General features: G+C 43.7%; 1 protein-coding gene across 4 annotated transcripts in view; it reads right to left on the bottom strand.

The window, feature by feature from the left end:
• Positions 1 to 24226, bottom strand: part of OSMR (oncostatin M receptor) — a 357084-nt gene that overhangs the window by 239451 nt on the left and 93407 nt on the right. The gene's annotated exons all lie outside the window — the stretch shown is intronic.

Below are 24226 nucleotides of genomic sequence, written 5' to 3'. Positions count from 1 at the left end.
ATAAATATTTCAGTATAAAAATAAAAAAATCTAAAAAAATCTGTACCTAACCACACTACTACTATTCTAATAAGTAGGCCCTAGCCCTAAATATGCTACGACAAGACTCAGAGTTACACCAGTAAAATAACCCTCGTCCACATATTAGCGAAGCAAATGCAACATGATTTAGAATTATGTTGGTCAACATTTTTGGAGGGAGATGTTTTAGGTTGAGATATTGGCATTTTATAAAGTCTGAATACCAAAATTAATCCACGCATCCTTCTCCGTAGGCTTATATTCATTCCAGTTTTTTTTTTAATTCATAAAGAATTTTAGATATACTCTGTGAAAGCTGTGAAAGTCCAGCTCTCCAACAGTACCAACATGCATAAGCAGTGCACCTGCATATTGAAAAGATGCGAATTTGCACACAATAAACTTTTTTGGCCCCATCCACCACTCTCATAGGAAAACTATTCTTCCCTGAGGCGAAATCCATTCTCGTAATCCCCGCTTTTTTAATCTATCGTTCCTATTCTCACACTGCATAAAAGTTTACTTCTGCCCTTGACAGAAGTAATTCTCACCCTATTTCGAGGATGATCATTGGACGGAAATAATTGTGTCACACATCCCAAAAATCCTAAATTTGCGATAGTCATAAATTTCCATAGCATTGACACAGTGAAAAGCCTACTCCCGACACCTGGGAACAAATTTATAAAAACAGATTTATAAGTGCATTTCACACTTGTGAATTGCAAACGCGAGGTTGCCCTTGTAAATCAAGCTATTTGTGCATCTGAATTAAACGTAAATTTGAACATTTCTCTGTAAATGTGGTCCGTTATGTTTGCAAAAATATTTTTTCCAAAATGTTGTTTCATACCATGTGCAATCAACAGCACTGACAAGTTACCTTTACAGCTCAATTATGTTCTATGGGAAAGCGGATTAGGACTTTCGTAAAACTGATAAAATTCCAACCAAATTTATTGAAAGAGAATAAAATCTAATGGTTGAAACTGACAAAACTGTTAAGGGTATCAGGTGATAATTTCTAAAACAAACATCGAAAACAATGAGGAACTGAAAAGTCAAAGTTATTGTGCGTGCTGTTCAAGACTGGTCATAAGTGTTTTTCTGGCAGACTGCTATGGAGCGAGGATAGGGTAAAACCTATATTACAATTTTACCTCCTGGCTTAGTTAGATGGAAGTCAAAATCCTCCAGCAAGGCGATCACTGAGATGAGCTCAAGAGGGTGGCCTGTTCATTTTTAAGGTCCTGCTGAGGCATTGCACGTTAGAGCCAAAAACAACAGGGGGAACATATTAAGAAAAAACTAGAAACTAGCCATCACTGTGGGCTATTTTTCACCTTATCCAGCTCTCAGATTTCACACTGTGACTTAGTCAATTTGCATTTTAACAGTTTTCAGAGCCAGAGCCATGCAAGACTTCACATGGTGGCATACATGGTTTCTATAGTCGCACTGGTACCACTAACCTTTCTGCAAAAACGGAATTGTGGGAAGAACCATAACATCTTTCCTGCCTCCTGAGGGCCTTTGTTAAGTAGGCTTGGTTGTCGCATTCCTCTGGAAATTAAAAAAATTCAAAGTCTCAATGTCACAAACAGCTGAATATCTTCTCTTTGGTTGCTAATGAAGATCACAAACCTTCAAGACAAGCTTCCAGGGTTTCAGGGCATAGAATGCAGTGGGAAGTTAGCTTCTCAACCACTTCCTTCTGCAAGGGCTACAGCCGAAGCTCGGTCCCAGTGACTCGCTGGTTCATCTGAGATGCCCTTAGTCCTCTTCTATTTGAAGACTTCCTGGTGGTCAGCTTACCTCACCACGGAGAATCGTCTTCAGCACTGGAGATTCAGTCAAAAACTGATGTCCCTCAGTCCATCTCAGGTGACATAGTATGCCTCTCATAGTCTCTTCTGGTCTTGGCTCTAGCAGCATTCCAATTTCCAGGTAATAGGAGTCCTGATTAATAACAGTAACCAAGAGATAACTTGTGGTGTGGTAGATGCTGAAACTAGAAACAAGCAGTTGCGTTGTTTGACCATAAACAACATCCCCACAGTGCAGTCCGTAGGGTAAAGACCCTTGCTTGATTTTGTCAAAGTAATAAAATTCAAATGAATTGTAGACAATTGTATCCTTGCTTTCATTTGATTGAGAACATCGTGTTAAGCCCCATTAAAAGGTTTTTTATCCAATGACATCTTCACAGTTAATCGTTCTCAGTAATCATTCTGTATGATTACATTTGTGGATCGCTTTATGTAAATTCCCAATGCATTTCGGGACGGTGCCCTTCATCAGGGAATCGTTCATGAGAAACACGTTCAAGTGCCCGGATATATACTCAATGATACAACCTTTTGGTGCTTGCACTATGTTCGAGCGTGAAGTATACCTTACACGATGGTCCGAGTGAAACTGTTGTCGCTTACAAGTCAGTTCGTCGGCTAGTAATGGTATGGTATGTGCTCTCCCATAGTTTTCAGTACTTTCTGTATATTCTTACAAAAGCTAGACACAAAACATCTTTATTTTGAGTTTTTCAAAATGGTGGCAGAAAGGTTGAAAACCACACTCATGTTCAGCCTCCTCATTCCTGGCCCTAAGCCCACCTATTCTAATAAGTAGTCAAACTATTATGGGGCAACCCTATAAGCCTGGGAACCTGGGAAGATCAATGTTAAAAAGAACAATAGTTCACTAGAGGAAGTATAAGCCTAAACTTGCTTGGCAAAAATATTGTTACAAGAAATAAATTCTGATTATACAATTAATTTTATTTACAGTATAAACAGTTGATTGTTGTGCAAAAGACACACTTGATCAGACTGCAGGAGTTCCAACATAATGGCGCACTGAAGGTGAATAGTGATGAATGTGGAAAACTGTGCGCTAGTGCTGTGCACAAAATACATCACGCTCAGGGACGTAACACAGGCCCCCGCAGCTCCCGTGGTGCGGGGGGCCCAAACTCTAGGGGCCCACCTCAGCACCGCAGTTTGGCCAGAGAGCTCCAGATTGAATCCGGAGGGGGCCGCTCCTCGTACCTTGAAGGGGGGCCCTCTCAAGTTTTGTTACTCCCGTGATCACGCTGCATGATTGGTCTGAGCGCCGTGGCTCGGCACTCATGGAGGGAGTGGGAGCCTGGGTATGTTCTCCACCAGGCTGTAATGCAGCCTGGGTGGATAACATGCAAAGTGGGCATGACAGTTTGGCCAGCCCGAGACAGCTGGCCAAATCGTCATGCACACTTAAGTGCACTACCACTCCTCGCCCTACTGGCTGACAGCCCAGCCCGCCTCGCCCCTGTGTGCCAGTTCCGTAAAAACAAAATGATAATAACATTATGTTATTATCATTTTATTTTTCATGTGGGGCGATGCTCCTCCGCCTTAGAGGAGGAGCCACGATTAATTGTCAACGCTTACTTCCCGTACCCTCTCCGCCGTTACTCCCCATGCCAGTTTCTGTTTTTTTAAAGGATTTGTGTGTCTTTTTTTGAAACCTAGAAGCTGCAATCACTGTGCTCTAAACAATGCTGTCTGTTGCGATTTTATCTTTTTTAAATCTAGCCTGCTTAGATGTACTCAGCTCACCTTAGAAAAGTCAAATAAAAAATAAATGTTAGCAGTGTTGTGATGCATGTATTCTCATGCATTATAACACTGAGCCCGCTGTATTATCATGATTTATATGCTCGCATGTGTGATCAGGCATGAGGTACGCGCATGTATACATCATTGTGTTATTTTTTATCAGTGCTGTTCAGGATCAGCAATAACAATTGTTTCATATTTACCAATGCTGAACGGTATTAGCAGAAAAGCTTTGGCAAAGCCAATAGGTCTGCCCTGCGACAGCCAAAAAGCCAGACCTATTGCTTTGCCAATGCTTGTTTTGATTACTTCTATTTCTTTTACTTGTTTTCCATGTTTGCTTGAGGGCTGGGTAGGGCATGCAATGGACTCTTATGCAGCTGACTGGCGAGCTGTCTATTCACACAGTTGATTCAACAAAAAGGCGGCAAAGGACAATATTAAGGTCATCAGTACCCCTCCTTCAAACAGTCAGTGAAACTATGATAGAGTATTGTGGGCCATGGACAAATAAGGAATGTTCTTTGTTTATCCAAGACCCTCAATTTCCCATAATAATTAAATGGGCGCATCTGCAAATTGAGCATTTGCAATGCGATTGCTGCAGACCCCTTAGCGCACCCAGCACCAGCCTGTTTTACATTATCAGTTGCAAGACCCATTTACGTAGCACTCAAAGCCTCACTCAAGGTAAGCTCAATTGTACGCTGTCAAACGTACATACACCTGGGAGACATAGAACAGAGAACACCAATCTTATTATGAATCCTAAACTTGATCTTTAAATAAGTGCCAACACATAAATTCCTGAAGCTTTGGGTAAATATTTGCTGTTACACTGAGAAAAACAAATTACATTCGGGTTGTAGAGTAGACAAAAAAGGCCTCACTGTTATTTTTAAAGATTCATTTATTATTACTCAGTTAGATCATAACCCACTTGAATTATTAGGTTGGAAAACTATGTTCTCCTCATCTAACATTTGGACTGAAGGTTTGGCTCATGGACCATTAAGGTCAGTGGGTAATTTTATTTATCTGCTTAGCAGACTTTCTTGCTCCATTAGCAGTGGAAAGTGCAAATCTACCCTTATAGAATTAATACTTAGGGGGGGGGATCTATCAGAATGACCACTGTGGCAGGCCTACAGACTAGAGTAGCTTTTCCACTGAAGCTTTTTCTCCAGTTTATCACACTCCAGACATTATTTGCTCTGCCTCACCCCCAAAAAGAAGAGGAGCGATTCCATAGTTAGATCTCAAAAGAATGCTGAGCTTTCACATCAGTTGCACCAAAGACCATCGGATGGACGATCAGCTGTTCGTGGGCACTTCTGGGGAAAAGAAAAGCATGGCAATACAGAAGAGGATCCTAACCAGGTGAATAGTCCTCCTCATTAAATTCTGCTATATGTTGACCATGAAACAGCTCCCTTAGGAATTAAGGGCTCACTCCTCCAAAGAAAAGGCTACTACTACTGATTGATACCCCTGAATTGAGCTCACCCACCTGATGGAACACATAGTAGGTTTGATTTAGAGTAATAAAGTATTTTCATTGGCTAAAACAAATCATTGGACACTCATTTAGTGAGGCAATCCCAGCCATTAAAGTAATTCAGTCCCCTTCACATTACTAGAAGATATGTCTGATCATATAATCTACTACCACATGATGCTTCCATCCCCTTCCCAGTGTCTCCGAAACAGTTAAAGTTGCATCGACCACTCCTATGGCTCCTTGCTATAATAAAGAGCTCTTACTGGTAAGATGTCATTCTAAAAAACAAGAAAGTCTGGTGATCAAGTGGTTCCCAGCTTCATATAACGGCATAAGTACAAGATTTGTGTGCCTCTAAGAAAATGGTTAGCGCAACTTGATCCTTGTATTACTTTGTGCACTGAATTTCAGAAGCCAAAATCATACTTCAGTCTTACATCAGTGCATAGATTCTGATGGACCGGTGTTAAATGAAAATTTTAACATGTCCATTACTTCAGCAATAGTTCAAAAGGCCTGCAAACTAGCGCTCATTGAATCTCTATTACAAAAGCCATCAGATGTCCCAACAATATTAAGTAACGTTTGTCCAATATCTAGGCTTCTTCTGCATATTAGACTTGAAAATACCGAATAAAGTATTTGATGTTGATGAGGAGTAGATTGTCACTACCTGTTCAGCTTCCATCATTCCAATCAACATTTAGCCATGTTTCATGTCTTTTTTACTAAGCAAATAAAAATTAGTTTTCTATGCTGTATAAATCAAGTCATAAGCAATCTCTGAGATTCTACCCATTTTATTTAGTGCCATCATACCGCAATAATACTCTAATGTAGCACTCCTAATTCCTTATATATGTCTCAGTGGTCCCTAATCAACAAGCTAAATCTTAATCAATGAAATTTTCGTAACATCTCAGATTCTGCAGTTTCAATTTGATCTGGACAAGTTGTTTAGTAAAAGGGAAATTAATTGCGGGTGTGGAAAAAAATCTTTATCTACCCCAATTAAATACTCACTTAATTAAATTTCAAGTCAAAGCTTTGAATATGTTGTAATGATTAAAACTGAATCAAGGCACCCGCCAGTTTGATTATCTACAAGCTAATTAATCATAATTTAATCATCTTATATTTTAGCATGTCTGAAGTTATCATGTTTGATATTAGTCGCACTAATTACAAATAATATGCTATAGAACACAGGCTCAGTTAGGTATCTAATCAACTAAATGGTCTACATATCTAAGTATGGGTATAGAAACAGCAGAAAGGTTTAACCACTCATTGACAATTGTATCAAGGCACCCCTCCAGTACACTGCCTGAAAGTTTATGAATCATGATTTAAGTCAAATAACCAATTTGACATGGTACAGATATCGATGTAACTGATTGGACATATTGCAAAAGAACAGGTATACACTTAAACTAACCAATTTGTCTCATAAATTAAAAGAGCTTGGGTTTCTTTATTCTAAAATAAACAGTAAAAATTCAAATCCCCATTGTAAGGGTATCTGTAAAGTAGAGCAAGTATCTTACAAAACAAGGGAATATCAGTTTACTTGAATTATTATGGTGACTGTTATTTGTACAAAATTATTATAATTTTATACAAGTCAAGCACAAACTTTTTTCATTTCTCAACAGATTTTAAAAACAAGCACAAATCGTCCTAACCAAGATGCGAAGCTCTGTACACAGGAGCTGTCATTCTTATCGGCTCTTTATATGGTAGCCCACGAATTAGCGACCATGTGGTCAGACCCAAAAGTAAAAGTGCTTCCAGATGTTTTAAACAGACCTTTTAATTGCACTTGAATCTTTTTAATCTCATTAAGAATATTATTTATATGCTCTTTTTTAATAAAATGGGTTCCAAAGGATTATGGTAGTTAGAGTATTCTCATGATCTCCGTAAGGAATAATAATTTTTTTTTCCATTCATAATCTCTAACATCCACTTAAAATAAGGTAATTGCTTAGTTTTATGATTCAAAGGGTTTGGAGGCTATTAAAAGGACCGAACTCAGGTGGCGTATTGTAAACTATCATGTAATAATTAGGTTTGCTGTTGGACAAATTAGTGTCAGTGTCTGCTACTTTGACCTTAAATGTCATTAATAGTTGCTCTAGCCTTTTCAAAATATATTAAATGAATCTTCTGAAAATTGCCTCCTAATAAGCCTCATGACTCAAAGATTATTAATCCAAATAATTTTTGCTAAATATTTCATGACTTAATCTGGGATTGAACCCTGGCAATTCACCATAGGTTCTACTACAAATTATTGTTTTTTTATTGAAATTTTTTTTTTCTGTTTCCTACTTCATTCACCTTCAGGTTGTGATTAACAACTCCAGCCTTCAAACATTATAAATTTGCTTAACCTACCATTTCTTTATAATAAACTACATAATTAAAAAACAAATTATGAAATCTAAATTACCTTCAAGGCTGGCTAAGGGATCCAACACAGTTTAATCTCCACATCTTGTCTTTGGATAGGTTAACTGTCCTATCAGAGACTTTAGTTCCAGTGTATTACTTCTTATTTCTTAAAACATGAGTACAGTTTCATTATTGATTCTCCTGACGTTCATCTTATTTATAATGTCTAGCTATTTTATTTAATAATAGCCTCTCCTAACATGTTGGTGATAGATGCTACAATTAAGCTTAAAATATGAATCTCTTATCTAGGATATATACTAGTGAATTCATCATTCAGCATCTGTGCATATTCCCTGTTCTTTCCAAGATTAATCCAAAATGTTTGTTTCAGTAACCACTAATCTCATGTCAATGGGGAAATCCCATACTAATACAGCATGTCCAACCCTATTTTCAAAAATAGGTTGTCATGATTGATATTGAGTCTGTATATGGAAACACATGCCTTTAAATCCCATTGACATTTCAGTCTCCTCAAAGCCCATTACATCTACATGACCAACAAATTATCACTCAGAAATATATTTTCATTTCTACATATATAACGTAGTTCCTCACAGAAAGAAGTATACTTCTCTATCGGTTTTAAGCCCAAATTGAACAGTTCAGAATTTATTGATCCAATAAGCTTCCCTCGATCTGCAACTGATTCACCTTATCCCCTCTTGTATTAGGTTTAATGTGTTCTATTTCAATCAATTTCATTCTTTCTTTTATGGAATGTTTCTTTTTTTAAATGTACAGCCATGGGAAATTTCGTGTCACAATTGTTGAGTGCTCTTATGTCTTCTTTCCACCTTTCTTTGAGTTTCTTCCTGGTGGAACCAACGTTCTGTTGGCCACAGATGAAAACATTAATGTAAATTTAGTTGGTGGTGTTAGAATTCATGAATGATTAAATGTCATAAATTCTGCAGTAATTTGCATTTTCAAACGTTTTCACAAGGTGCTTTACAAATGTACAGCGTACACAATTCCTACATTTGTAACAACATTTGGATGGTTCAGTCAGTCAATTTAAAGTCACTAGTTGGAGTTTTCCTATCTAGCCTATGTCATTGAATCGCTTGGACTCAAAATTGTTTTCAACATAGGAGTTATTTAATATGAAATGATAGGCTGTCTATGTATGAACTTTGCCAAATCCATATATAAAGATAAAATATTCCAATGCTTTTTGAGACTCTTATAAATAATATCATTACTAATACTGCATTTTGTGATTAATCTAAGCAGCTCCTGTGTTTTAGTTATTTCTTAAGTATTATCTTTCAATAATTAAACTCTAGTTATTTTGCTTACCCTCTGGAAGTCTTTAAGAATCCTGGGCTCATACCCTCTATGAATAAATCTTTCCCTTATTTTACTTCCATCCTTCATATATTCATTGGGCATGCTGCAATTTCTTTTCGTTTTTAAGCAATTCCCCCAAAGAAGATATTGTTTTTCTGTTTTTTAGGGTGGCCTGACCTTGCATGTACTATGGAATTTACTGAAGTAGCTTTTCTAAATATTTTGCAAACAAGAGTACTGTTGTCTACCTACAGTTCCAAATCAAGAAAACAAATGTTGGAATTACTAGAGGCATTCATATTTTAGAGGCATTTAGATAATTATGGTACTCTAGTTCTTCCACTGTACCTTTCCCTATGGCAAGGATGTCATCTGTGTGTCTGACCCGATACACAACTTATCAACATTATGTGAGGGGCCAGTCCTGGCATGCTGCCTCTCATACAAACCCATAATAAGGTTTGCAAAAAACGGACCATACAGCAAACATAAATAGGAATAATAGAAAGCTTATACAGAAGTTAAAAATTAACCAGAACTAGGAAGCTTATTATTTGTTGATGCATCATTGCAAATATAACAAAACTAATTGTCCCATACATCAACTGATCCAGAACCATGCTATAAATAGCCAGAATGACCCTGCATTTCCTTGTTCTCCTTGAGAAGTAATTTTTTAATTAAATAACAGATAAAGAGTACTGTACTAGATGATGTTGTACATCACACTTAAATCTATGTTTTTGTTATAATCTCTTCCAGTGCCAACCTTAGTGTACCACCACTAGGTGGAGACTCACTAAGAAGTGGTGTTTCAAGTCAATGTAGCGCTTTGCTGCTGGAACGCAGAGCATTCCTGCACTGCTCCTGGTTTCATTCTGATGAGTTCTATGGCCCCATTTCAACCTATGGACAGTAGTAAAGTACTTCCTACCTTGATTTCCTTTCAATCATATGACACCTATGCTGAGACCATAGTCACTGAAATTCAATCTTGGCAACCTTTATTGTCCGATGGAGTGACCTAATGTACCTTCTGAACAGGTTCCAATACTCACACGTGATGAGAGGTGAAATATATTTAGAGAAACTTCCCTGAAACCTGCAACTTTTAGGTGAGAGCGGGGGTACAATTAGCGCCAGGGCCGGCTTTAGGGCGGTGCGACCGGTGCAACCGCACCGGGTGCTGGCTTCCTGGGGGTGCCCTGTCTGAAAGTTTATTAACGCTTTGAAGCACCTGCTGCAGCGTTTCTTTCCCCCCCCCCCCCCAATTACCAGGCCTCACATAAATGTCAAGATAACTCGTGTGATTAATTATCTTCCTGGAGAGAGATCAGCATTTTGCATAGTTGAGGTTTTGACTTTTAGGTGAAGTTAGTGCAGAGGGTTAATATGCCTGCTGCAAAGAACGTGTACCAAGTAGATTACAGAGTGCATATGATGTAAACAGATCAGCAGGTTACTGCTTTCAAAAGAGACATCCTTTTGTTACTTGCAATTTATAACTTAAAGTCCTAATATAGGATAGTGAGCTATTAACTTTCATCCTAGAACTGCATACAAACTGCAAAGTATACATTATTAGAGCATTGATTAATGCTGCAAAAAGGGTTAATTTGACTAGAAATCGATTCTTATTTTTAAAGAAAACTCCCAACTATGCTGTTTCTTTTTCGAGTCTGAGTTTGTGCTTCTCCACACCAAGCACTCTTAAACTATACTGCCTACCAGTATGGATGACATGTGACTCCTACACTTTTAGTCCTTTGGCTTATGTAACATTTCCTGTACACTTATTTACACACGTATGATTGATTGTCTCTGTGTAATGTGTGATGTGATGCAAAGTGCTCGGACACCCTACACTGGTATGAGTGGTGCTGTATAACTAATTCAATGCATCTGAGAGGGTGTGGTTATGGAGACTTGGTCACTGTTAAAGGGTGCTAGTGGGAGAACCCGTGGTGGAGGTGGTCATTGGGGGGGGCGCCAACAAACATTGTCGCACAGGGCACCACCAGCACTAAAGCCGGCCCTGATTAGCGCTAATTAATTAAGAGCATGTATTTGTATTACTTCAGAATTTTGGTGTTTACATATGTTATATGGAGCATAGTTCTGAAAGAGATACAGCCCTGCTTCAATTTAGGAAAATAAATGAAGGCATAGCCTTAAGAATAAGACTACATCACACGGCAGTAGCAGTCGACTTCCGCTCTCACATCCCAGTTACTCCTCCAATCACTAGCTGCCTGTATCTTTGCCTTTCACACTGTCCATCGCTCCACCTAGAGTTGCACTGTACAACTACCACTTACATACAATTCTGTCAAATTTATTTTCGTCTTCTCACCCTGGTTGTGCTTGAATTTTTGGAAGACAAGATTGTGTGACCTGCTTCAGGTGGAAAAGTGTGGCGATTGAATTCAAAATTGTGCTTAATTTGAGCTGATGGTGCCGGTGCTCAGCACCGGCACTTAATCATCAACACCACCGCTTTTCATGAGCACCAGTTAAGGACGCATTCATTTAAGGCATGCACGGAGAGATTAAGTGATTTGCTCAGAATCACAGGATGTTGAGCCGACGCAGAGTCTCAAACCTGATTCCCCAACTCCGAAGTCAGCAGCTCTGCCCATTACGCCACGCCCTCTCCCCACTTTTATAAGTAAGTAGTTGACTCTGTTTTAGGTGGCGCTAACAGGAGAAATGGGCTGAGCGATGCCCGCCGTTGCTGCCCCCCAGGTGATTCTTTCTACTATCACGTGCCGTTGGTAATTCTACCCACGCCCCCCCTCTCGGGGCGGAGCGTCGCATAGCAAACCCCCGGTTGTTCAGGCCCACAACCGCCCGCAGGACTAGCGGGGCGCCGACACGGCTTCCGGGACCTCCCTTGAGGCTCCTCGGTTTTGGCTCAGGCACCCCCTATGGTGCCGCGCAGAGGTACCCTTTGTACCGGCCTGCTTCCAGATCGCCCTGTAACTCCGCGGGCGTTTGTGGGCCTGAACAACCGGGGGCTTGCTATGCGACGCTTCGCCCCGAGAGGGGGGGCGTGAGTAGAATTACCAACGGCACGTGATCGTAGAAATAATCACTTGGAGGGCAGCACTGGCGGGCATCGCTCCCGCGCTGCCCGGCTCATCAGGCGGGCAGGCGACCCAGTTGGTTGCCTGCCCTTGGATCGCCCGTAAGATAACCCACCCATTACATATCTTGGAATTATGTAATAAACCTGCAGCATTGTTACCCAACTCCAACTGTCTCGTGTGTGTCATTGGGTAACCTAATTTGGGGGAGGGGGGACAGCGGGGTGCCCCTGGGGGTACTATGCCGCTGATCGCGGCCCCCGCAGGGGGCCACTCGGCGCCTTAGTGGCCCTGGGGCACCGGTCACCCCTCCCCACCCCCTCCCTAAGGGGGGGCGGGGACGCAGACCGGAGCCCCCCTCCGTTGGCAGGGCCGGAAGTGACGCGCAATGCGTGTCACTTCCTGGCCCAGGTGTGAGGGGGAGGCTATTTAGCCTTCCCCCACCCTCACTGGCGACCTCTTTGTCGCCCACCTTGCCTTTTCCCTCCCTACCGCTTACCCGGCGTAGGCGTGGGTGGGGGGGGGGGTTTCTGAGCGTTGTAATGTTTTCTTTTTCGTTGCAGGCGGAGTTACAGGGCGATCTGGAAGCAGGCCGGTACAAAGGGTACCTCTGCGCGGCACCAAAGGGGGTGCCTGAGCCAAAACAAGGAGCCTCCAGAGAGGTCCCGGAAGCCGTGTCGGCGCCCCGCTAGTCCTGCGGGCGGTTGTGGGCCTGAACAACCGGGGGCTTGCTATGCGACGCTCCGCCCCGAGAGGGGGGGCGTGAGTAGAATTACCAACGGCAAGTGATCGTAGAAAGAATCACTTGGAGGGCAGCACTGGCGGGCATCGCTCCCGCGCTGCCCGGCTCATCAGGCGGGCAGGCGACCCAGTTGGTTGCCTGCCCTTGGATCGCCCGTAAGATAACCCACCCATTACATATCTTGGAATTATGTAATAAACCTGCAGCATTGTTACCCAACTCCAACTGTCTCGTGTGTGTCATTGGGTAACCTAATTTGGGGGAGGGGGGACAGCGGGGTGCCCCTGGGGGTACTATGGGCTGCAGCAAGCTGCCTCCTGACCAGAGCCCCAGCACTTATTTTGTTTTTACAAATTAACCACTGATTCAAAAGTTGTGCGGCGAGAACCGAGAAGGCTAGTTGTCTCTAAATTTAGACGATTGAGGACTGATGAAAGATTGAGCTTTTGAAGATCCCCGACGACATGACGAAAGCAGTGTCTGAAGGAAGAGGCGTAGTATTGCACAAGCCTGGATGTAGTGGCTTACACCTAATCCGACTGGACACTGGGGGGCTGGCAGTAGATGAGATGCATTCCACTGTAAGCCCGTCACAGGACATGCTGCTGCACTCTGAACTCTCTGCTGGAAATGGATGAAGTAAGCAGGCTTCCCAAAGCAAAGACTCCTCCACAGCTCAGCCAGGGGCAGTCTAGTGCAGTGACTGAAGTCACTCGTTAGACAGGGGGATAAGTGGGACACGTCTGAGATGATTAACACATTTCCAGTCCCTTCTTCCTGTGCTCAGCATTGTCTGCCAAAAAACCGAGCTTTTGTTTACAAATGCATTCGCACGGTCTAATTGGATTTTCTTTATTTTCACGAAGGCTCTTCCTGCCTTCTGAACTTTCCCTGTTCAAAGCTTGCCTCCGCAACAACAACTGTTAAAACAGTTGCTGGGGCAACTAGTGTCAGAGGGTGTTCCTGTGAGTGTGTGTGGCCTGTGAGCCAGAAGGTAAACTCCATAATGTGGAAATTATTATGTGAAGTCATGGAATAGCTTAATGATTTGGAATGGTGATGATGTAAAACAATGGGCCTGTTATACAGCAGAGTAATGTTGATCCCAGCACTGAGCTTTAGAAAGAATGTAACCTATCAGGGCGTTGTTTGGCGAAATCTACGCAGTTTAGAACAGTTAGAGCACTGGAATGTGCACTAAGCCGTCAAAGGGAGTGATAGTGGGCAATAATTGCCGGTACTGGCCTGCTGCCATGAACATTGCAATGCCTTCAGTTACAGCCTCAGCCTTTACTCAGGACCTGTGGTGTTTTGCATGAAGGCCTACAGTGGTGAAGTGTAATGGGAGCGGCAGCTTCCCCTCCCCCTCCTCCAGTGTCATTTGCAGAAGCTGCTATTCAGTTAAAGTGGTAGCCGAGGGGTGGGCGTGGCATAGTTTTCATCACCTCTACCTGGTCTTGACTCTGTGTTATATCTTGGGTTTTGATATCATGCGTCTTCCCTGTTTCTCTGCCGCTGCTGCTCAGCCAGTGTGAATGTGTTGGGTAGAATGTTGGCGGTGTGGATGGTGATGTGCGGAATGTGTAGATTGCTGTCAGGTGGAGTGTCACTTGGATCCTGTGCTGAGCAGCAGAGAGGCTGATCCTGGTGGGGCTGATTACATCTGTACTACTAAACTAACTAGAATACCATCTTAACATCTAAGAACAATAAATCTATTCATCTAAAACCTAACTACGTCTACTGGGACTCCTCCTTTCATCATAACACTCTGACACCGTACCATGCAGCTGGGTCCCTGCCTCTCCAGTCTGTGGAGAAGGAGGATTCAGAAGTTTGGCGGCGCTGAGCTGGAGACAGAGGATGGTATCTCCTCACTATAACCCCCTTGCTCACCCCATGACCCTCTCCTCTCACACTATGAGCAAGGGTTGCCCGCATCAGACTGTGCAGGCCAGTGCTTAATTTGAGGAAGTGGAGCTCATTGCACCTAGTTTTGGGGCCCACCACTTTTCATCATCAGACCTTGACCCAGAGCAAAAGAGAGGGAAAGACACAAAAGAAGGAAAAGAGAAGGAAGTGAAAGACAGGAAAACAGTGACAAAGAGAGAAATCTCGGGGATGAAATAGAACCTGCAGGGGTGAAATAAAGGGGCAGAGAACGTGTGATTGTGGAAGAAAAATTATGACCTGGAATCAAGGCTCAGGCCTGCCAGTGCCGCCTGTGTGGGCAATTTCAAACTGCTACCTTCCAAATAAGCCTTTTGACAAGCCTAAACCTCCCTTTTTAGGTCGAGCCTGTAACAGGGCGCATGCGCTGTTCTGGCGAAGACTTTATGTAAGGGCTTTTGAAATCTCACCACACGCTTTTGTTTTTCTTGTAGGCTATTGGGCTTTGCGTGCGTCTTTCTGAGAAAGACAGCACGGAATTGGGCAAAAGCGGGTGCATGTCCCGCCTTTGCTCCGCCCACGGCCTATTCCTTGCGGTTACCAGCACAGGCCACATCTGTTTTCAATTATCGTGCACAGATGCGTGCGTGATAATTGAAAACAGATTGCTCGCTGTGGCGCGCCTTCGCGCCACTCGCCGGCTTGTTTTGACAGTCACTGCTTAGAGAAAGCTCACTGACCAACCTGCCTGCGAAACTCGTGTTGGCTGAACACAAACTGGTTACCACTAAAAAAAAAACTTCTCACAAAAGACTGATTAAGGAGGTTTCATTTGTCATATAACCAGTCATAGTTTGTTAGTATCCTTGACCTATGCCATCTTTTGACATGGGCGGGAGGATAGCACCCGGAGTAATCCACTCATCACAGCCTTAGAATCAATTTGGAGAAGTGCCAGCCTCTAAAACTAGCTCTTAACCTAACAAATGCAAACGATATAAAGTGGATAACCAATCAAACAACTAGAGATATCAAATTCCCAGACAATCGTACTAAAAGCTGCCAATGCTAGCTCAACCAGGATGCTATTCAATCATGCGCATAAATTACAATCAATAGTGTTTTTTCGACAGCGTAAGCACGATAGGGCTGACAATATGCCTAGAGAGAGCACCGTGTACAACGCCATGCCTATGTTCTTAAGAGTCGCACTTCTGCTATGACGTAAATGCCGTGACGTCACGAGGGGCAGTGTATGGCGAGCTTTCAAATGCAGCTTCTCATAACGTACTGAGCTGTAACACAATCTGCGGGCCGCGTATGACCTGAAGCGTAGGGTAATTAAACGATCGCTGGACTCACCTGTGCCCATCTTCACGCTGCGCCTGGGTCTGAATGGTGGAGCCATGGCTGCCGCTGTTGATTTCCTACACGGCCACGGTCTTCACAGAATCACAATAGGCAACCGGGGGCCTACGCAGAAGCTGCGCCTATAATGCCTCTTTTAACATCCACGGTTTCCAGAACCCGACAGGGGTTTAAGGTGAACTATACAAACGGAATGGTGGATCGAGTAGAAAGACTCTATTCCAAGATCTGAGTTATATCGGTTCAGTCTCAACTTTGCGTTTAATTATACGTTAGGACCCCCCCCCTTTTCCTCCTTCAGAGCAAGGGACTATGGGTATTGTAGTTTCAACATTGCTGTGAGGGCAAGAAAAAAAAGACGCGATTGGTAAACAGTTTAACAAATGCGTGAGAAAACACACTGAGAGACGTCACATATTTTATGGATTTGATGCGAGGTGGTGCCAGGCCTTCTGTAGTCAAATGTGTGTCTTTTCTACATTTGCAATGAATTATTCGTGTCTCATTACATACAGTTCAGAAAGAACAGTTCGAGAAAATTGCTCACAACCCTCTCAACCATTGCTGAAATACGGCCACGAGAAGAAGTGATACATGTGGATTTACGGTGATACAGGCTTACAGGGTTGCCACCTGGCCAGTATTTTACCGGTCTGATCAGTAATTTTATAGAAAGGGGAGTGGGTGTGGCATAACAGCCAGAGCTGCTGACTTTGGCATTGGGGAAATGGGTCTCGGCTAAGGTGACAACCTGGCATGGAGGCACATTTTTGACAGGACTATTAAACAAGGTGTTTAGTTATCCAGCACAATATCCTTGGTGCAACAACATCAAGTGTTGCATGGCTAAACACTTATAAGGTCCCAAAGGCGAGACCTATTGGCTATGCCAATGCTTGTTAATACATATAGGTCCCTCCCTGGCAGACACTAAACAACAATTTGCATTGTATTTAAAAGATTAGGCTTATGGTTTTAGGTTTTACATGTCCTAATAGTGAAAAATTCCCAAATTCGTTTTTTAATACTGTGAGGCCTATCTCTCCCACAGGATAACATTGGGTTACCCTATTACATTTAGCAAGTGCTAGGTAGACATGTCACTTTTGGACTAAAATGAATTAACATTTAAAATCCCTTTTAATGGTAAAGTTGGATTTTAGATTGCAATTTTGAAAATGCCACTCCTCTAAAAGTTGGCATAATCCTGTCCTAAACTTTCTGAGGCCTTCTATGAGTCTTCAGATGCCTGTGCCTGTAAATTGCTCCCCCTACAGACATGCATATTGGGCCCAGGCAGTGAAAAACAGGGCCTGGGTGTAGCTGTGAGAGGGTTTTCCTTCCATGAAGGGAGGGGTGCAGCTGTTCCCTGCCCCACTTACATTTCAAAGGGCTGACTCCAGCACAATCAGAAAGGAACTTGAAATCAGCCTATAATTAAGCTAGACCACTTGGAGCCTGGGCAGGGGGAGGAAAGGCATTTCCAGAATCGGGTTTAACAGTAGTCTAGTAGTTTCCCTCACTTCAAAGGCTGGCACTGGTTATACATATTGGATCCTCATAGCAGCTCTGCAGTACACTCCTGGACCTGTGGGCATTACAGAAGAAGGACTGCCTTGCTCCCCAGAGTATTTCCCTGCTGCTTGATGCCTGTCTTGTTCCCCAGAGGACTGCCCTGTTGCTTGAGACCTGCCTTGTTCTTCAGAGGACTGCCCTGTTGCTTGAGACCTGCCTTGTTCTTCAGAGGACAACCGAGCTGCTTGAGGCCTGTCCTGGTCTCTGAGAAGGAAGACTGGACCTGCTCCCTTCATCTTATGCTAATAAGAGTGACTCCATTGGTCAGTCGGCTGACCTCTTTTTGAGCTGCAGGGGCACAACAAGCTCCAGAAGCCTCCCTCCAATGGCATAGCTGACTTACTGAAACTGGCACTGCCTGGACCTGCAACTGGACCTAGGCCTGTCTGAGCCCTGCTGGCCTCTACTGGAGTGAATTACTGATCATCAAGAAGGGCCTCCACGGGTCCTGGACTCTAGGCTGGCATTTGTTGAGCTCCTCCTGTGAATTTCAGAGGTTTTGAATTCGGCGCCCCAGACTTGGAGAAGGTAGTTTTTTCAGCAGGACTAACACGATCCCTGTATCTGGCCCACACTCCAATGCAGTCGGCCTGAACTTGTGGTTTTGTTCCGGTCTAGCACGACCAGATAACTCCAGTTAGCCCTTTCAGCTTCTTGGTGCTATTTTCACTTAAACCTTTAAAACTGCATAACTCTGGGTCTACTTTTTGTACTTTTGTTTCTTTGGTCCCATTTTATTTTTTTAAATTCACTCTATTTTTCTACATTGGCTTGGGGCATTACTTGTTGTTGTGCTTTCATTTATAACTATTCATGTGCTGCATACATGGTTAACTCAGTGCCTATAACTTAATCCTGACTGCTTTTGAGCAAGGTGCTAGAGAGTTAAGCACAGGTTAGTTAATTTAGTGACTTTTGTGATTCACCCTAACAAAGATTGTGTTTGATGCTTGAGAATCTCTCCAATAAAAAAAAACAATTTCTTACAGTTACATATCACAACCAATAGGTAAATAGAAAACACTTCACATGGTAATATGACTTGTACTCTACATCTAATGAATCTGCTGTACTATGTCTTACACAGAAAACAATACTATTTTCAAAATATAAACAGCACCTCCATTCGGCAGAAGGAAGAGGCCTTTAATTTCTATTCAATTGTAAGTCTGTCTTCTCCAGGAACATCCGGAATAGAAATGATTACATTTTTTCAATATTACAGAGTGAGAATGACCATGTAACTAACTGAATTTCATACTACTACATAAGCAATGAAGTTCACATATGAGGCTCTGCGGTATACAGGTAAGGAGGGTGAAGACGAGTTAGTGTCTCGCTCTGGAAACCTCACATATCTTAAATGTGCAAACTAAAAATATGAGTAGGCCTAAGCCCACTATAATCAAGTTTAACAATACTTCATATATTAAGCCACTCATAACACAATTCTATTTACGACTCTCCAGTATCGTTTAATCTGCAGAATTATTGTAGAGTCTGCTTCCATAATACCACAGAAGTCTAGTCTTCATTCCATACTTCCCTCTTTCATCCATTGCCATACATTCCCTGCCCTTTTATCTCACTCTCATAGGTTGATTTCCATCTCTGCTTTCTCCCTTTGTCTCAGTTTTTTCCATGTTTGTCTTCCTCCTTTTTTCCTCTTTTTTACGCCTTTCTCTATTTTGTTCTGGGTTGAAGTCTAATGATGGAAAAATAAGTTCTGGTCCCTGTAGGTAAGTGCTCATTTTTAACATGGTCACTACCAATTTGTTCCCACTGGTACTGATGATCCTGTCTGGATGTGCACTGGGTCCCTGCTAACAGGCCCCAGTGCCAGTGTTCTTTCCCTAAAAACTACCACATGCTCAATTGTACCCCAAAAGGCAAGGACTTTGGCACCCTTGAAAGTCTGAGGCCTTTTATGAGTTTCCAGATGCCTGGTCCTGTTAATTGCTCCCCCTCCAGGAATGCTTATTGAGCCCAGACAGTGAACAACAGGACCTGGGTGTAGCTGGGAGAGGGCTATCCTGCCATGATGGGAGGGGTGGAGCTGCTTCCCTCCTCACTTACATTTCAAAGGGCTGCCTCCAGCGAACTCAGAAAGGAACTTGACATAGGTCTATGATCAGCCTAGACCACTTGGAGTCTGGACTTGGGAAGGAAGGAAATTTCTAGAATCAGGTTAGAGGGAGACTGGTAAATGATACATATGGAACCCAGGACATGGGCACTAAAGAGGGTCCATATGGACTGCAGCATTTATTATGCCACCCAAAGGGACCCACAAAAATAACTGCATGCAGACTGCCATTGCAGGATGGATGAAATGGTTCACACCATCCTGAAAACACGACATGGCACACTCCCCGTGTGCCATGCCCCTGTACACTGCATGTATTACATGTAAGCCACCCCTACAGCAGTACTTAGAGCCCTTAGTCAGGGTACATTCTATTACATGTGAGGGCCCATCTGCATATGCAGATGTGCCCCTGTAATGCCTAGTTCCACTGCTAAGCATTGCAAGTGATCAGGAAGCCATTTTAAGGAATGTACTGGACACTAGTCATTACGAGTTACCCAGCTACATAATAGCTTCACTGAAAATAATGCTGTTTTGTATCAAATGTCTCTTCTCAAAAGATCTATACTGATGCCAGTATTAGATTTATTGTGACATGCACCCAGGGAGCATCATAAAGGAGCCCCCTGAAAACCTACTAGTCCTATAGTGTGTTGGCTGACTGGTATCATCCAGCCTGCCACCTCAGACATGTTTCTGACCCCTGAAGGTGAGAGGCTCTGCTCTCAGAGGTCAGAAACAATGCCTGTTCCAGAGGAAGGTGGTAACACTCCTCCAGCAGGATGGATAGGGATTCCGCATATCAAGGCCTGAGGCTTCAAAGCCTCCACTGGCTTTGCTATGCAACAACAGCTTCCTCCCAGAGCTGAGGAATGTCGCCCCCTGCCCTGGGGCCCTTTTGGCACCAGAGCAGGCAGGAAATTATATAGTCAGTAGGGGTGTCGCCCTTTCAGGCTAGGCACACCCCTCAAGTGGGCCACCTGAAGAACACAGCCAAGAAAGGGTTCACCATCTTGGATTTGGTGAAACTCTGGGTCAGGATTATGCGCACTCTCATGGTCATATAGGGGGTCTAGTCACCCTAGGGTTAAGAAGCCCATTGGCTACAATCCAACGCCTCCCTAAACGTCCTAAATTCAGTATTTAGGGGTCCCCCTGACACCAGGAAACCAGATTTGTCTACCTGGGAACAGAAGAAGGATAAAGAAGAGCTGAAGACTTGAGAACAGAGGTCCTGCACCGAAATAGAAGCCAAACTCTGTCTGGCTTCTTGCACCGCAACAATCATGAAGACTGTCGCATCCAGAAGCTGAACACCCTCCCGAAACCCTTAGAAGAATGTACAGTGCTTCAACAACTAAGTAGCATCTCTCTTAAGGTGGTGGAGCCACTTTCCTGCATCTGCAAGCACCGGCCACACTTGCCCAGTACTCTGTTTGACTTGTCACCGGGCACACCAAGGGAGCATCTCACTAGGAGGAGATCACTGTGGTTCTAGGAGGTCCGCCCCTTCTCTCCAGTGAGTTATGAGAAGCTAGACCCTCCAGGAGCCCCCGAGCAACAACACCCTGTGTACCAGAGCATTCACCACAACCAGGGCGTGTTGAGTGTTCAGACCCAAACACCACCAGAGCCGACCTGCCGATGAGGGACTTCAGGATCAATGAGGCCTACACTGAGAGTGGGCCTGCTGTTCTGTTCTCTTCCCTTCTCCAGGTTACCCAAGTAAAGTGAGAGCCTCCAATGCCTGTGACAATTCGGACAAAAGACCTCTGCGCCAGAGCCCCACAACCCGAGTTCACATAAACCAACTGTGTCCGCTTGCCTCAGAGACCCTCAAGAGCCCAGCTCCCCCTTTTAGTTCTGCCGTACTTGTCCCCTATGTAGGAAATTACCCCTTTTTGACATGCTCACCCCCACTTTTTGCCTGATATTTGATGCGATTTTGACTGGAAGTGCACTGTGTTCCTGCTAACCAGGTCCCCAGTGCCAGATCTCTTTCTCAAAACTATGCAATTGTACCCCATTTGGGAATACCTTTAGCACTCCCTTTAATTCCCTAGTAAGTGGTATCCCTGGTACCTATGGCAAGGAGGCAGGAATTGTGCCACCCTAAAGAACTCCTCACCAAACACATACAGACTGCCACTGCGTGTGTTGATGTAAACAAAAGTGAAAACACAACATGGTACACATCCCTGTGTGCCTTGCCCACAGACACTGCATGCAGTATAGGTAAGTCGCTCCTACAGCAGGCCTTACAGTCCTAAGGCAGGGGGCACTATACTACATGGGAGGACAATTCTGCATGAACAGATATGCCCCAGTCCTGGTCAGCTCTATTGCTGCCAGTAGAAGTGTACAGGAAAGCCATGTTAAGTACATATGCTGGATACCAGTGAAAATGAGTTCCGCAAATGTATGATGGCTTCACTGAAAATAGGGATGTTTGGTATCAAACATCTCATATAAATAAACCCACATGGATGCCAGTGTTGGATTATTAATAGATGTACACAGAGGGCACCTTAGAGGTGCCCCCTCAAATCCTACCAGATACTGGTGTGCTGACTGACTGGCTTTCACCAGCCAGCTACCAGATACAAGTTTCTGACCCCCAACAGTGAGGGCCTTTGCTCGAAGGAGGCCAGAAACAAAGCCTGCTCAGGCAGCGGGTGTTTACACCCTATCCCGCAGGATGACCTGCAGATTAGCATTCCAATGCAGGGAAGCTTCAAAGAGCCCACCGCCTTTGGTATGCGAATCTGGCTGCCCTCACAGAAGAGGAAGCCGACCCCCTTTGTCCAGAGCCCGTAAGCATCTGTACAGGCGGGAAAATTATATAGGCAGGTAGGTGTGCCCACCCTCAGGCTTGTCCTACCCCTAGGGTGGGCTACCTGAAGTGGATGCAACTTTTCAGAGTTGGCCATCTTGGTGATGGCAAACGTAGGAACTCTAGGACAGGAGTACGTCCACTTCCCACAGGAAGTGGTCATATGGAGGGCATAGTGACCCCAAGGGTAGGTAGCTCATTGGGTACTACCCTACATTCCCCTAGCACCCCTCAATTCAGTATTTAGGGGAGCCCCTGGCACCAGAAAATCAGATCCTGATGACCTATGAAGAAGAAGGACACTGAAGAGCAGCAGAACCAAAGATTGAAGAGGAGCTACGGACTTGGCACCAGCCCTGCTGGCCTATCTGCTGTTCCCCGTTGAATTGCGCCAAAGATGGTTACACCAACTAATGACACGGCCACATCCAAACAAGAACACGCAGGGTTGTATCTCACTGGATCTCCATCAAGCCTTTGACTCCTTACAATGGAGATATATGTTTCGCACCCTCCTGAAATTCGGAATCCCTGATACTTACACAAAGTGGGTTACCCTCTTATATACAAATCCAACGGCGCGTGCCCGCACAGGGATATATGTATCCAAACAATATAAGGTGGAACAGGGTATGAGACAGGGATGCCCACTATCGCCTTTAATATTTATCCTAGCGCTAGAGCCACTACTTTCTAAAATTCGCACCCCAGCGGAACATCAAGGTATATGTCTGGGAGAAGAGGGGCATATAGTATCTGCATACGCGGATTACATTATCCTTTATTTCACACACCTCCAAAATGACCATGCACCACTACCCACTATATTTTACAAGTTTCAGATATTGTCAGGACTCTCTATAAACAAAGCCAAATCATATGCATATTCATTTACAGACCACATACGTCTTGACCCACTGTGCTTCGGTAGATGGACATTTCAAACAGCGCCAGTTACTCTTAAATATCTTGGCATTTACATCTACAGGGACACAAAGGACATATTGGACGGTAACATAACACGGGCAATTAACACGCTCAAACCACAAATCAGATTCTGGACGTCCCTGCCACTATCAGTAGCGGGAAGGGCAACAATTGCCAAAATGGTGATGCTTCCCAGATTGCTTAATTTTTTTACGAACTTGCCACTCGTACTACCTATGCAGGTGTTTAAGAACCTAGATACACTTCTAGTGGAGCTGATCTGGGGGTCAGGGAGACATAGGATTGGGATGTCTAAGCTTCGGTTAGACACTAGACACGGGGGTTTGGCAGTCCCGGACTTCAAAGCATACTGCTATATGCAGGACAGTTACAATGGTTGGCATACTGACTTGTAGGGTGTAATTTACAAGAGATTGCCATGCCCAGACATGACTGGGGACGGGGTATGCTACAAACGCTACTGCTGCCAAACAGTAGACATCCAACACATGCGCCCCCACTATTAAAAGTGGCATTGACATACTGGAGGAAAGCACTACGCTACACTAAGGGACAGGCTCCTTATGCCCCCAACATCCCGCTACTGGGTACTCCACTACCGTTAGGAACGGTATCACAAAGGCACATACAGGCTTGGACGGAAGCTGGTGTGGACACGATAGGAATGCTATTTACAGGAGGTACGCTGATGAATCACGACACTTTTGTAAGAGAACGAGGTGTGCCAAATACACTGTTCCTCTTGCATGCGAACATAGTGAGATACGTTAGAAACACATGGGCACCGGAAGGAACTGAACCCCCCACACACGAACTGGTGCACA

The sequence above is a fragment of the Triturus cristatus genome, chromosome 2_1, assembly GCF_964204655.1.
Source record: "Triturus cristatus chromosome 2_1, aTriCri1.1, whole genome shotgun sequence".
Lineage (NCBI taxonomy): Eukaryota > Metazoa > Chordata > Amphibia > Caudata > Salamandridae > Triturus > Triturus cristatus.
Note: the sequence above shows the minus strand (reverse complement) of the source record. Positions and strands in the feature narration are given on the sequence as shown.